Source organism: Anomaloglossus baeobatrachus, chromosome 4, assembly GCF_048569485.1.
Source record: "Anomaloglossus baeobatrachus isolate aAnoBae1 chromosome 4, aAnoBae1.hap1, whole genome shotgun sequence".
Lineage (NCBI taxonomy): Eukaryota > Metazoa > Chordata > Amphibia > Anura > Aromobatidae > Anomaloglossus > Anomaloglossus baeobatrachus.
This window is the reverse complement of record NC_134356.1, coordinates 66,263,849-66,278,912: the sequence shown is the minus strand read 5'-3', so window position 1 is coordinate 66,278,912 and position 15,064 is coordinate 66,263,849. Positions and strand designations below refer to the sequence as shown.

Genomic DNA, 15,064 nt, shown 5'->3' with positions numbered 1-15,064 from the left:
TGTAGTTTTCATTATTTTGGACTTTTGTTATTTTTTATTCAATCCTTTTTTTGTCCAGTCTTTTCTGTGGTTATATGATGAACAAGAGAATGGGATAACGTCATTGTGTGAAAGTTCTTATGGTCAATGGGGTCTTTTATCTTTTTCTCTCTTCCTAAAGTCAAAGTTTTAGGGTCAATAAGGTCCTCTCTCTTTTTCTTCTCTTACCCACAGGTATTTTCCCAACAATTACAAGGTTTGTTGCGATTTGTGCAAATTTATTCACTGCAATTCAAAATTTAGCAAACAAGAATTTAAAAAAACTCTGACCATTAGTGATGAGCATGCGTGCTTGGCACTGCTCAGTACTTGATCAAGCATGGCGGTGCTTGGGTACAATAGTTACTCAATCGAGTATCGCGGGTACATGGGCACCATACTCGAGTCCCTGCCCTGCATGTTTTGCAGCTGTTAGACAGCCAATCAATATGTAGGGATTGCCTGCCATACACGGTAATGCCATATCCATGTTGGCTACTGGCATTACTGTGATTGGCCGGCTGCATTGTGTCATCAGGTCTTATATGAGACCCGGGGGGGGGATGCTTTGCTCATTCTTCTGGAAGCAGTTTTGGGGTGAGTTAATCTAGGAGTGAGAGCTTTGATTAGAGCAGGCATATGGACAGTGTTTAATTGATTGCTATTGCAGTACATTGTATATTGTACACTTGCACCCATTAGTGCCTTTCATGTGGCATTAAAGAGTGTTAACCTTGTCTAACCTAATAAATAAATAAATAATTAAAAAAAATGGTGTGGGATACCCCTTATTTTTGATAATTTGTCAAGGTAAAGCAGACAGCTGGTGGCTGGTATTATCGGGCTGGGAAGGTCCATGGATATTGGCCCCTTCCCAGCCTAAAAAAGCCAGCCCGCAGCTGCCCTAAAATTGGTGCATCCATTAGACATGCCAGTTCTGACTCATTGTCTGGATTTTCATAATTGCTCTCGTGTGGTGACAAAAGGGGTAATGATGTCAGCTGTGTAATGTCAGCTCGCATCAAGCCTAGGGGTTAGTAATGGAGAGGTGTCTCTCACACCCCCCCACTGCTAACCCATTAATCTGAAAAAATAAACCACACACAAGAAAAAATAGTTTCTTTGAATAAAGACTCCTTCACACTATCCCTCGTTCACCAAATTATTATAAAAAATGTTCCCACGAAGCTCTGTTGTAGTCCACGTTCCCCAAACGCAGCTCCGACGACTTTGAATAGCAGAAAAGTACAGCAATTCACAGTTATCAGGTAATCATGACAACTATGATCAGAGCTGTCGAATCTCACGTAGACCTAATAAACTACTTGAATTATACTTATATGGCCTCTTCACATCCTGTGCATCTTGTCCATTGTAAGCGTGGATTTTTAACCCTTCATCTCCCGTTATCCATTTGTGAAACTTGTCTCTGCTCCTTCCCCTCCTTTCAGTGTTAAGCCCACTTTACACGTTGCAATTAGTTGTACAATCGCATTTGCGATGTGACACGCCCAGGTTGCATACGGGATCTTATGAGATTGCACGTAGGTCGGTCATTTGCTGTCACACGTGCGTTAGTAGTCTATGTTAAATTGATCAATTTTGTGTGCGATCCTTTAGATCATGTGTTCTGTGACGTATGCATTGGGCACCTTTTTTTTTTTTATTTATTGACTTGCCAAGCGTGTGTAATGTATAGGGATGCGTTTTTACTATGTCATCTGCCGTTCAGCTCTGCTACATGGCCGCTAACAGCAGACACAGACAGCCATGTAGCAGAGCTGAATGGCAGATGACAGCAGACACAGACAGAGCCGCACTGTCAGAATGAACTCGGGTGAACTTCACCCGACTTCACGGTCATGCTGCGGCTCTGTCTGTGTCGCGTCCTGATTAGCGGTCACCTGTGAAGGGCTCACCGGTGACCGCTAATCTCCTAAGTGACTGAAGTTAGCAGCCCTCTCTCATACTCACCAATCCCCGGCAATGCACGGCGTTCACACTGCTCCGGCGGCTTTTACTGTTTTGAAAAAGCCGTCCGCCCATTAAACAATCTCGTATTCCCTGCTTTCCCCGCCCACCGGCGCCTATGATTGGTTACAGTGAGACACGCCCCCACGCTGAGTGACAGGTGTCACTCTGCACCCAATCACAGCAGCCGGTGGGCGTGTCTATACTGTGTAGTGAAATAAATAATTAAATAAATAAAAAAAACGGCGTGCGGTCCCCCCCAATTTTAATACCAGCCAGATAAAGCCATACGGCTGAAGGCTGGTATTCTCAGGATGGGGAGCTCCACGTTATGGGGAGCCCCCCAGCCTAACAATATCAGTCAGCAGCCGCCCAGAATTGCCGCATACATTAGATGCGACAGTTCTGGGACTGTACCCGGCTCTTCCCGATTTGCCCTGGTGCGTTGGCAAATCGGGGTAATAAGGAGTTATTGGCAGCCCATAGCTGCCACTAAATCCTAGATTAATCATGTCAGGCGTCTATGAGACACCTTCCATGATTAATCTGTAAATTACAGTAAATAAACACACACACCCGAAAAAAATCCTTTATTAGAAATAAAAAACACAAACATATACCCTGGTTCACCACTTTAATCAGCCCCAAAAAGCCCTCCATGTCCGGCGTAATCCAGGATGCTCCTGCGTCGCTTCCAGCTGTGCTGCATGGAGGTGACCGGAGCTGCAGAATACACAGCCGCTCCGGTCACCTCCACACAGCTAATGAAGAGAGCCGCGTGATCAGCTGAGCTGTCACTGAGGTTACCCGCTGTCACTGGATCCAGCGGTGGATGCAGCGGTGGCCGCGGGTAACCTCAGTGACAGCTCAGCTGATCGCACGGCTGTCTTCATTACCTGCGTGGAGGTGACCGGAGCGGCTGTGTATTCTGCAGCTCCGGTCACCTCCATGCAGCAGCGCTGGATGCGACGCTGGAGCATCCTGGATTACGCCGGACATGGAGGGCTTTTTGGGGCTGATTAAAGTGGTTAACCAGGGTATATGTTTGTGTTTTTTATTTCTAATAAAGGATTTTTTTCGGGTGTGTGTGTTTATTTACTGTAATTTACAGATTAATCATGGAAGGTGTCTCATAGACGCCTGACATGATTAATCTAGGACTTATTGGCAGCTATGGGCTGCCAATAACTCCTTATTACCCCGATTTGCCAACGCACCAGGGCAAATCGGGAAGAGCCGGGTACAGTCCCAGAACTGTCGCATATAATGTATGCGGCAATTCTGGGCGGCTGTTGGCTGATATTGTTAGGCTGGGGGGCTCCCCATAACGTGGAGCTCCCCATCCTGAGAATACCAGCCTTCAGCCGTATGGCTTTATCTGGCTGGTTTTAAAATTGGGGGAGGACCACACGCCGTTTTTTTTAATTATTTAATTATTTATTTCACTACACAGTATAGACACGCCCACCGGCTGCTGTGATTGGGTGCAGTGTGACACCTGTCACTCAGCGTGGGGGCGTGTCTCACTGTAACCAATCATAGGCGCCGGTGGGCGGGGAAAGCAGGGAATACGAGATTGTTTAATGGGCGGCCGGCTTTTTCAAAACAGTAAAAGCCGCCGGAGCAGTGTGAACGCCGTGCAGAGCCGGGGATCGGGGATCGGTGAGTATATGAGAGAGGGGGATAGACTGACATGGACAGAGAGTGAGGGACAGAGATAGTGACCGACTGACAGAGATTAGTGAATTACAGACATTGTGAGGCGCTTCAGAATGCAGCTTTTCAGCTGCACTCTGAAGCGGACCTTTTTTAAGCTGCGGTGCAGAGCGCACACCTGCGCACATAGCATCAAACACCAAAATCGTATGAGGGATGTCACACGTTACAATTCACTAGGTTCGTGCAACAAAACGCTCAATTCTAGAGAATGATACGATGTGTTTGCGATCAACGGTTTTGCGTTCAATCCTGATCGCACGTAGATGTCACACGCAGATACCTCACAAACAATGCCGGATGTGCGTCACTTACAACTTGACCCCAACGACGGATTGTGAGATATATTGAAGCGTGTGTAGCGGGCTTTAGAGAAAACAGCAGGGAAAAAGTTGAAGCTAGTACAAAGATCCTCACAAGCGCTAAATCTGACACGAGGATCTTAAAATAAATGAAGGAATAAAGGTTTGTATACCTTAGTTAACTAAAGGTAGTCCTAATAAGTAAAAATATCTTCATTTCCATAAGAAAGATGTCCATGTATTTTAAGGCCCCAATTCCTCAAATGTATTTTTCTGACTTGACTTTCAGTTTTTGCTGGTGGACTTTGAGCCAAGTTCATTATAATTTCATATGATGTTTGATGAATTTTTTGTGTGACTTGAAATGTAATCTTTTGCTTTATTTGCACCTTTTTGGAGCAAAATCTTGCAAGATCCTTTCAAGAAGCTTTAAAATATGGCACACCAATGTTCAAATACACAAAACAGATTTTGTACTATAACCCAGCACTGGAGTGTCCTTGTGCAAACATTTTACCAGATTTCAAAAAGTTGCAAAAAGAATATTAGCTGAAAATATCTGGATAGTGAAAGCTGCGGCAACATTGTCAAGCGAACATAAAAATATAAGAAGTACTAAAAAAAAATAGAGGCAAAATTGTATGAAAGCCAACCATAATGAATATAGTGCAAAAATAGAAATGCTTTTACTTATGGAAAGGCACAAAAAGTATGATGAATCGGGGTTTAAGTGTCTATTTTTGTTTTCTCAGATAAAAAACAACCTTTAAAGTGTACTTTCACTAATAGAAAAATGATTATAGGGCAGACGTGTGTAATAATCATTTTTCTAAATCACTTTCATAGGCTACTTTGTTGTTAATAGCAGCATAGAGCGGCCGGTGTCTATGCTGTCTAGTAGGTTTTCTTCTTCAGTGTGGGAGCCAATGCTGAAGAGTCACCATATATTCGATAAGTCTGGTTTCTCTACTGGAAATCTAGGGCACAGTATGGACCACTTCTCCTTGCTGAAAATCAGGATGAAAGGGATTAAAGGCGGCTTTACACGCAACAACATCGCTAAAGAGATGTTGTTGGGGTCACGGAATTCGTGACGCACATCCGGCCTCTTTAGCGACGTTGTTGCGTGTGACACACAGGAGCAACCGTTAACGAGCGATAATACTTACCATATCGTTGCTCGTTGACACACTGCTCTATTCCCAAATATCGTTGCTGCTGCAGGTATGATGTTGTTTGTCGTTCCTGCGGCAGCACACATCGCTATGTGTGACACCGCAGGAACGACGAACATCTCCTTACCTGCGGCCGCACGCAATGAGGAAGGAAGGAGGTGGGCGGCATGTTCGTCCTGCTCACCTGCGCCCCTCCGCTTCTATTTGGCCGCCATTTAGTGACGTCGCTATGACGCCGAACTAACCGCCCCCTTAGAAAGGAGGTGGTTCGCCGGTCACAGCGACGTCGCTAGGCAGGTAAGTAGTGTGACAGTTCCTAGCGATGTTGTGCACCACGGGCAGCGATTTGCCCGTGACACATAACTGATGGGGGCGGGCACGCACGCTAGCGATATAGGTAACGATATTGCAGCGTGTAAAGCGGCCATAAGGCCATGGTCACATGGATGGCGATTGGCCTTTACACCTGTTGCGTGGTCATAGTTCGCAACTCAATACAAGTGAAGGTACTATGACCTCAATAAGCAAGACCTAAAAGGATTTGAGACTTGCATATCGAGATCACAGTACTTCTGGCATAGCAAAACAATCCAGCAACACACTGAGGACTTTGGCCATGCAACAGGTGTTGTGTCTAAATTCGACCGCTAGCCCTATCCTTATAAAAATATAAATTGTGCACACTGCTGCATTATAATTTTTTCTGGAAATTTGGACTTAATTTAGGGTTTGTCAGGCTCCTATTAGAAAAGAGCGAACCCGTGGACGTTCGGTTCGGTGGGATCAGTCGGATCTTAGATTAGTTTGGTTTGGGACCCGGACTTGACCTGAACTCCAAAGAAAGTCGCTAATTGGACAGTTCAGGTCTCTGCCCACATACAGTCAGCCATAAACAGATCACTTGCTGAGGAAGGTGGGCAAGGTTTCTAAAATTTTATTGTTTGGTTCACACTACATCTGATGATGCTCTTGTTACCCCCAGTGTGAGCCATTCAAATCTCAAACTGGGCTGAGTACTGAGATTACTTGAGCACAGCAATGGTCACGTGAGTGGTTTGCATACGCAAAGCACTCAAGCTCTGTTTTTTTTTTAAAAGTCTGCATTTGGTACGAACTCCGAACCTTGGGTTCGCTAATCTCCAGTTCCTTTATGTTACCCATTATTTGTAGATATGAGTGGACCAACTAGAAGTTCGGGTTCTACAGCTTTAGCTGAATTTTACAATTTCAGTTCCGTACCCAGACTTGACCTGAACTTTATTGGAAGTCATTGGTTGGGCAGGTCAGCTCTCCCGCTACATTCAGTCAGACTTAAACAGAACACTTCCGAGGGAGGGAGGCTGGATTTTTTTCTTTTCATTTTTTGTACACAGTACATCCAATAATGCTATTTTTACCCCCAGTGCGAGGCATTCAAACACTACAAACGGCTCTGAAGAACTGTAAAATGCAATGGATCTGTCTGTAACGGAGCATTGATGTGTACCCCCAGAAAAGAATCCCTGTGTCATTTGCAGCCTGTCATGTTCCCCCCTTGAAGGCTTGCATTAGACCTTATACGATGTACCATTTTCGCTTAGAGTACTTAACAAATTCCTTTTTGGACTTTAAAAAAACTAAAATCAAATTAATCAGATGTAAAGTGTTCAGCATAAATGAGTACACTCTTTGAAAATTAAGACTTGAATCAATATCTAACTGATCACAAGAACAATTTTCAAACTTTTGATAACACTGAGGTTCATAGAACATTTTTTGACCCATAACATAAAAGTAAGGCTAATAATAATATTAACTTTCATTACAAAATCTTCAGTTTTACTCAAATTAGTTGATGCTCTAATGAATACATCCCACATCAAAAACTACTACAGCTAGAATTTTGTATGACCTCTATGATTTTTAAGGACAGCACCAAGTGTTCTAAGCATGAAGAATTAAAACTTTGCTAGTCTTCATCTTTTTTCTGTAAAGAAATTATTTTCTTTTTCAGATTATGTGACATTTCTCTTCCATGTGGTGCCATTGCTGACAACATGAAATGAAATGCTTGAGGTTTTCTTTGTTAACTAATGCCCATTTATAGTCAGCTGTCTGCTGAACACCTGTTTAATTAAAAAATTAGATTTACCTGTAATTGAATACTTGTTAATTAGAATTTTGTAATCTAAACTTTAGCTTTGCTGCATAGACTTTAATTGGTGTGCACTCATTTTTGCATCATGGTCTTGAATTATTTTGTTAGGGAAATTACTTTTTCAGGTTTCCAAACTAACAAATCTTGTCTACAATCAATGACCCAAATTTGTAGAGTATTTTGTAGTATGGTATCTTATAGAAAATGCTGATTCTGAAAGAAATCTAAAGGTTTTCTGACAAAGCTATTGAAGGTGTACTGTCATGTTTCCCCAAAAATAGGCCCTACCCCAAAAATAAGCCCTACCAGGAATTTTTGGCCTTTTTGGAGTAATATTTAAATATAAACTCTACTCGAAAATAAGCCCACTAGTTGTGGTTCAATAATAAAATGTCCATGCAGCTAGTTAAAAAGTTAAAGAATATTGCAGGACACTTCATTAAAGAAAGTAGACACCCCCAAAAGAAAGAAGAGAGACCCCACAATCATACTCACCAGAACGGAATGCTATGGAACGCATTGAGAATCTGCAGTATAACGCATTGAGGACCTGCGTTGGAATGTATCAAGGACCTGTGGTTGAACGCATTGAGGAGCTGCGGTGGAACACACTCACACACATATCGTGATACCATACTGCTCCGGTGATCTACAATGCTGTGGAACACAAGAAACTGTAGTGGGAGGACCTGTACTAGAATGCCGCAGGTCCTCGATGCATTCCACTGCCGGTCCTCAAATTCACAGTGTTCCAGGTCCTCGTGTCTGCCGGAAGCAGTGCAGTATCACTGAATGTGTATGTGAGTGTGTGTTTGATGCTTGTGTGTGTGAGTGCTGGATGGCCAGCCGTAAGCAGGAGAGGACCACTGTGGAGAAGACAAGGACCTGCAGGGAACGCACGTGGAGGATCTATGAGTGACGCAAATGTCCGGTATCTGGTAAGTATGATTCTCCTGGGGGGGACGGGGGTCGACCTTTTTTGGGGATTAAAGTTACCCCAACCCGTGTTTTCCCCCAAATAAGCCCGATCCCGAAAATAAGCCCTGGCGCATTTTTTGTGGAAAAAAATTATATAAGACAGTGTCTTATTTTAGGGGAAACACATGATTTATGCTGAGTACTGACTATTTAGGACATATATGTATAACTATATTATGTATTTTGTTACATTATTTGTCAACTTCACTTGTAATTTTTTTTTGTTATTTTTCAGTATAAAATCCTATTTCACAAAATGCTAAGGAGGTTTTGGAGGTATAATTCTTTAATGGTCAGCACTTGGGATCTAAGATTACATCTGTCAATGGAAATATCTACATTATTTATGTTTTTTCCCAGGGCCTGTAGAAGCTTTTTCCACATTCTTCCCATGAATTGATCTTTTATTCCCAGACAGGAAAATATATTGCTGAATAGATTTGATACGCAATGCAGTAAATTGCACAAAAATGTGAAAAATTCTATGTTTTTTTGTTTTTTCTCCTGTTTCTTTTTGGAAATATTCTTTACTGCAAGAATTTAAGTTTCTTTAGCTTTTTACAACTTTACATTTTTAATAACCTTGTATTTAAAGAGCTGTAACTTTTTCAATAGACAGCAATCAGTAAAGCGTGCCATTATCAAAAGCTTTAGAAAATGGCTGATCTGTGACCTCTATACTCCAGCGACTTTACTGTTATCAATAGATCACAAAGACGAAGTTCTAGTCCAGGTAAACTTCATTTAAGCCATTTCTTTTACCGTTCGTATTTTTAGAAGTGTGTTCCCTTTAATCCTACTTTTGTACTGTGTTAATGCAAGGTATTACAGGATAGAGACTTGAATACATTCTCAAAGGCCCAAGAAGTCAGATGAAAACACTGTTACACCTCAAACTGCTTAGGCAATTATTTTTTTTTTTTCAACTCTGCTAATGCTGTATTTTTTGGCTGAAAAAAATTGTTTCACCTGAAAAAAAGGCTAAATCTTGGGAATTCGAAAATGGAAGATCTCTTGGGAATAAAAAGAGTGTAAAGTAAACTGTTAAAAATTGCAAAATGTGAGACCTCTTTTTCACAAAATAATAATTCAGATTGCAAAGTCAATTTCCAAGACCTAGCTGAGATAATTGCTATGAGAAAGTCTTATCTTTCCTATCAGTTGGTCACATTTAAATGTTCCATCTCCATAAAAAAGAAAAAATGAAGTAAAGGAGTCATCCGCTTTGACATGTCTCTGCTCAGACAGATGTCTTAACAATAATCAGATCATAAATTACCAGGAATCCCAACGATCAGGTATATTATAAGGGAAACACAAACATAAGGACACAGCAGTTGTCAGCCTAGGTATGGGGAAGTACAATGCATACTGTGACAATGAAGGGAAACCCTGTGCCTAGGGATAGAGGAGACCCCTGACCAAACCTTCCGTTGGCCACTGGTTCCCGAGACCACCTTAAATAGGTTCCGTTCGTATGCGCCGAGCAGTATACCTTACCCTCACTGTCCCTAGAACTGGACCCTAGGTAGGGAATGGATGGGATGGGCGCTTAAGGGGGCTTTACACGCAACGACATCGCTAACGAGATGTCGTTGGGGTCACGGAATTCGTGACGCACATCCGGCCTCGTTAGCAACGTCGTTGCGTGTGAAACGCACGAACGACCGCTAACGATCAAAATTACTCACCATATCGTTGATCGTTGACACGTCGTTCTATTCTCAAATATTGTTGCTGTTGCAGGACACAGGTTGGTCATGGTTCCTGCGGCAGCACACATCGCTATGTGTGACACCGCAGGAATGAGGAACAACATCGTACCTGCGGACGCCACCAATGAGGAAGGAAGGAGGTGGGTGGGATGTTCGACTGCTCATCTCTGCCCCTCCGGATCTACTGGGCGGCCTCTTAGTGATGCCGCTGTGACGCCGAACGAACCTCCCCCTTAGCGACGTCGCTAGGCAGATAAGTATGTGTGACAGGGACTAACGATGTTGTGCGCCACGGGCAGCAATTTGCCCGTGACGCACAACCGACGTGGGTGGGTGCTTTCACCAGCGACATCGCTAGCAATGTCGCTGTGTGTAAAGTGGCCTTTAGTCAACCCCATGAAGTACTAAAGAACACACGAGGAATAGAGACAGGGAAAAGCACATAAACAACTTATCTCCAGGAAGACTCAGGTAGAGATGCAGCAACGAACCACAAAGTTTCATTAGATAGAAACAAGCTGATGCTTGCATCCAGGGCTAGGGTAGGTTTATAAGACTGTCGTGAGCAAAGAACAAGGGGAAATTAGAGTATTTAAAAACAAAAGGGAAGTTCCGATGATTAACAACTGAAAGACAAGGAAATCCACAGGGTCCTAAAGAGAAAGGGATAAACCACAAAGAGGGAAAAAGGGAAAGTTAGAGAGCAGATTGTGTAGCCAAACGCTGTGACCTTCTATGGCCAGACACCACAGGACTGTCTGTCAAGCATGACACACCCATGACAGCAGCACTCTGTAAGTTCCAAGACATATGCAAACATAGAACAAAAGAAACTTATACTGCAATAATGCTATATAGAATATATTTAGAAAAATGAAGGTTCTTAGCTCAATAATTGGCCAATTCTTGTGCATCCATCAACTGCGCCAAGGTGACCTTTCTTTGATGGGAGCCTATCCTAATTCCATCCCTCTCCTGCACTAAAAGTCTAGAAATATATTGGCAGACAAGATTATTTTAAGAGAAACTTGGCAGTAAGCATTTGATTATTCTGCAGCACCACTAGTGGTGGAATTATGCATTATGCAGTGCCTATAAAATCAATAGACTTTCTGCATAATACAAGACGGGAGAGGTCCTCCAGAACAAGAACACTCTTTGTAAGCTTGAGATAAGTATGAACAGAGTACCTTCAATTTTTGGTCATAATTCCCTATCAATTCTTCAACTGTACAACCCCTATATTTGGCAAGGTGGAGTTTTGAATTTACATTTCTCCAAGCACAACATCTGTGAGGAGTTTGCATGTTCCCCCCGTATTTTGTTGAGTTTCCACCGGGTACTCCTGTTTCTACTCACTTTTCAAAGACATACTGATAAGGAATTCAGATTATAAACCCCTTGGAGGCAGCCATGATGACTAGTGATGGTTGAGCACTAAAATGCTCGAATGTTTGTAGCTCGATTTGAGCAGGACAAATTCTTGGATGAGCTCTACGTGAGTAACAAACATTATGGAAAGTCAATTATTGGCTTGTTTGGGTCTCTGCCCACATACAGCCAGCCATAATCAGGGCACTACCGGAGGGAGGAAGGGCAGGTTTTTATTTTTTTACTCACAATACGTCCGAGAACATTGTTTTATTCCTCGGGAGAGTCATTCAGAGTCTGCAAATGGCTCTCCCTTAGGTGCCTGCCCATATCATGGCGTGAAGCAAGCTTGTGCATTGTGGCCATTGTTTCGTGGATGAAATATCCGAGCACCCACGATACTCAACCGAGCTCCGTGAGTACCCAAGTACCCCAATGCTCAATCGTGTAACAAGTAGTGCCGAGCACACTTGCCCCATCAGTAATGAAGCTATCGGTAAAGTGCTGAGGAATTAAGTAAAATATTAAAATTTCAGTACACATTCCTGTTACCCAAATTGCCCATTTCGATGGGTCATTTTTTAAAAAGCTGTGAAAATGAATAACACTATATAAGTTTATTAAAGTTGTGGAGTTCATGGACCTTTTAATGTGAAAACTTCAAAAGAAGATTAAAGCAACAATAAACCATAAGATTTCCACGATACTACTTACCTTTTGTCTTCAAAGAAACGTCACAAATCAATTTCAGATGAAACCATGTGAACACTAAGGTGGAATTCTGAGATGAAAAGGAGAAAAATGTCTAAAAACAAAGGAATCAAAGGGAATTGTAGAAGATACAGTGAAAATAACAAATAGGAGAGTCACAATTAAGAAGTATAAAAGAATTCTGAAATTCTGCAGAGATGCCAACAATGGCCAAGAGAACATCGTAAGTACAAATCTTTCTGTAAACATTCATTGTATGTTAAAAAAAAAAAAAAACCTTTCTTAAGAATATCAGATTGGCCCTGAAAACTCTGCTGGAAAGATTAGGAAAAATTACATAATAAGAATAATAATTTGGTGGTTTTTGCTAATGAAGAAGTTGGGTTTCACGTCGAAACACGTTGAAATAAGCCACTCTGTTTACATGTCTATGGATTGGAGATTCTCTATCTCTTGCAGTACAGACTAATAAACATTTTTCTACTGGTTCCTCAAAAGATTTGGGAATCTGACAATGACTAAATTAGGGTCTGAAAAGTTGTTCATAATAGGCATACACAAAATGACTCGTTGATGCAAAAGTTTTTCTTCGAGAGTCCTTTGAAGCAGCACCAGAAAAGATCTAGATTTTTTTCTACAACTCAAGGTGATTCAGAAAAGCCTTGAACCAGAAGATCCAGGAAAGAGTACATGACAGCAGCATGGCTGAACATTTAGACTGAATAGGTGGTCACCTGGGTCGTCATGTTTATGTTCTATTTTTTATAACTAGTTGAAGACTGTTTTTGGGTTGATCGTTGTGTAGGCAACTTAAAACTAATGAGCTCTTTAACTTTTGTCATTGATGAGAGAGTGTTGATGAGGCCTTTCTTTTGGTGATAGATGTCCATGGTAACTAATTAGGATTGTGATTGATTTGGTGGGGAGGAATTAGGGGAGGGGGCAACAGGTCGGCATTAAACAAAACATGTCCTTTTGAAAATGGCATCTGATCTATAGGCAGGATGTTATAGAGCAAGAGGAGCTGATCAGCTTGATATACTTTTTGTGGGGAAGGGTTCAGTAAAATTTGCATTTTATTTATTGAAATTTTTAGCAGCAGCTGTTCGGACACAATCACAATTTTTAGCTTTAATCATGTAGCTGAGCCAAAGGTGTTGCCCTTGCCCACATCAAGCTCCCAATATAGATTGTACATTGACTGTGAGGTGTCAAGCAGAGGAGAGGGCATACCGGATAACATGGCACGAGCCCTCTAGCCACAGAAAACATAAGGGTCCAGCTGCTAAAATAAACATAGCAAATAAACAAAAGATCGGGCTGTGACAATACAGACATGCCTTAACTTTCTGTCTTAACCCTTACAGCATGTTGGCTTCAGCTTATATACAAATACCTGCTGACAGATTCCCTTAAATATTGGAAAGTTGAGCGTGTGAACAGCCCCATCGGATAGCTGGGCTGTGTTGGCAGTCAAGCACGTTGGTATAATAGAGCTGAGAGTGCAGGCATGCAGAGCTGTGTTTGGTGGAGACTACACTAATAGGATATCTGTGTCTAGTGGCACAGAAAGGATGTCAAAATTTGGTGGCAGGATGGACTTACTACCTGAATACTCAGGAAGTGTGGAACTGACTGAGCTGGCCTTAAAGGGTCTATGAGCGTGAGCTCAAAAAGTGTTCATTGGGTTGTCATAACCTAACGTGCTCGAGAACACAGAAAGTCATCTGCAGTTGGGGAAGATGCTGATTGGTGCTGGAATAACATAACCATTATCCAGAGTAAGGTTTACATTTTTTTTCCACACTTAATCACCCTATTGAGCATTTAGTAGGTGTAGTATAATATAAGCGGTAATTTGCTATGTAATATATTTGACTAGGTAGTACCTGGTTTTAAAAGGTCAAAAACACACTGTATTTGTGAACTACATTTTACATAAATGCATGAAAAGTCATACATATTCGCTAGTATTTTCATAAGCATCTATTCACAAGAGATGAAATTGTGTCCTATTGACCTCTGTCTTTCTGGTATGCATCTATATACTGTTTTTTTCTAGTTTGTAAGAAAATGTAGCAAACTGTATTTGCTATAAAGAGGCCCACTGTAAAGAAACATATAGAAGGCATTATACTATTTTTCCTCTTTTTTGGTGTGAATAGAAGTATAAAGCAAGATAATGATACTTTAAAGGGGTTGTTCAGCAATGTCCCTAATGTGCCTACCTGTGTTTCCCCAAAAATAAGACAGTGTCTTATATTATTTTTGGCTGTCAAAAAATGCACTAGGGCTTATTTTCATGGGATGTCTCATATTATTATATTATATTTTGTGTTGGTGACAGTTATTTGGTCACCAGTTTATGAAAAATGAATATTTACCCCTTCCCCTGCCTATAATCCAGTCCAACCCTTTGCTGGTGTCAGTCACTGGAACTTATGGTAATGAAAAAAATGAATATTCACCCTCTTCCCCCACCAACCCCTCTGCCAACATCAGTCATTGAAACTTAGGTTTATGAAAAAATGAATATTCACCCTCTTCCCCCGCCCACCCCTCTGCCAACATCAGTCATTGGAACTTGTGTTTATGAAAAAATGAATATTCACCTTCTTCTCCACCTACACCTTTGTCATCAATTCACTCAGACTGTTGTATCACTGCCAGAGGATCCCTGCGCAATGCTCGCACTGGCCAGCAGGTATTCTGACCTGAGCGTATTACTCTGTATTTCTATGTAGCTTTCTCGCTCAGTTGAGGAGAGCCACCGGCCAGTCTGAGCACTGCACTGCGACCATCAAGCAGTAATACTGAAGTCTGAATGAATCACTGATGGCAGCAGAGAGGTGTGTACAGAAGGAGGTGAATATTCATTTTTTCATTAACAGAAATTCCAATCACTGATGCTAGCAGAGGAGTGGGCATGATTATGGGATGGAAGAGAGGTGAATATTCATTTTTTTAAAA

General features: G+C 41.8%; 1 long non-coding RNA gene across 1 annotated transcript; it reads left to right on the top strand.

Annotated features, from left to right (window-relative positions):
* The first annotated feature begins 212 nt into the window (after positions 1-212).
* Positions 213-12,247, top strand: LOC142301218 (uncharacterized). The gene is made up of 3 exons (XR_012752714.1): positions 213-235; positions 8,913-9,030; positions 12,113-12,247. It is a non-coding gene; the product is annotated as an uncharacterized LOC142301218 (long non-coding RNA).
* The last annotated feature ends 2,817 nt before the right edge of the window (positions 12,248-15,064 follow it).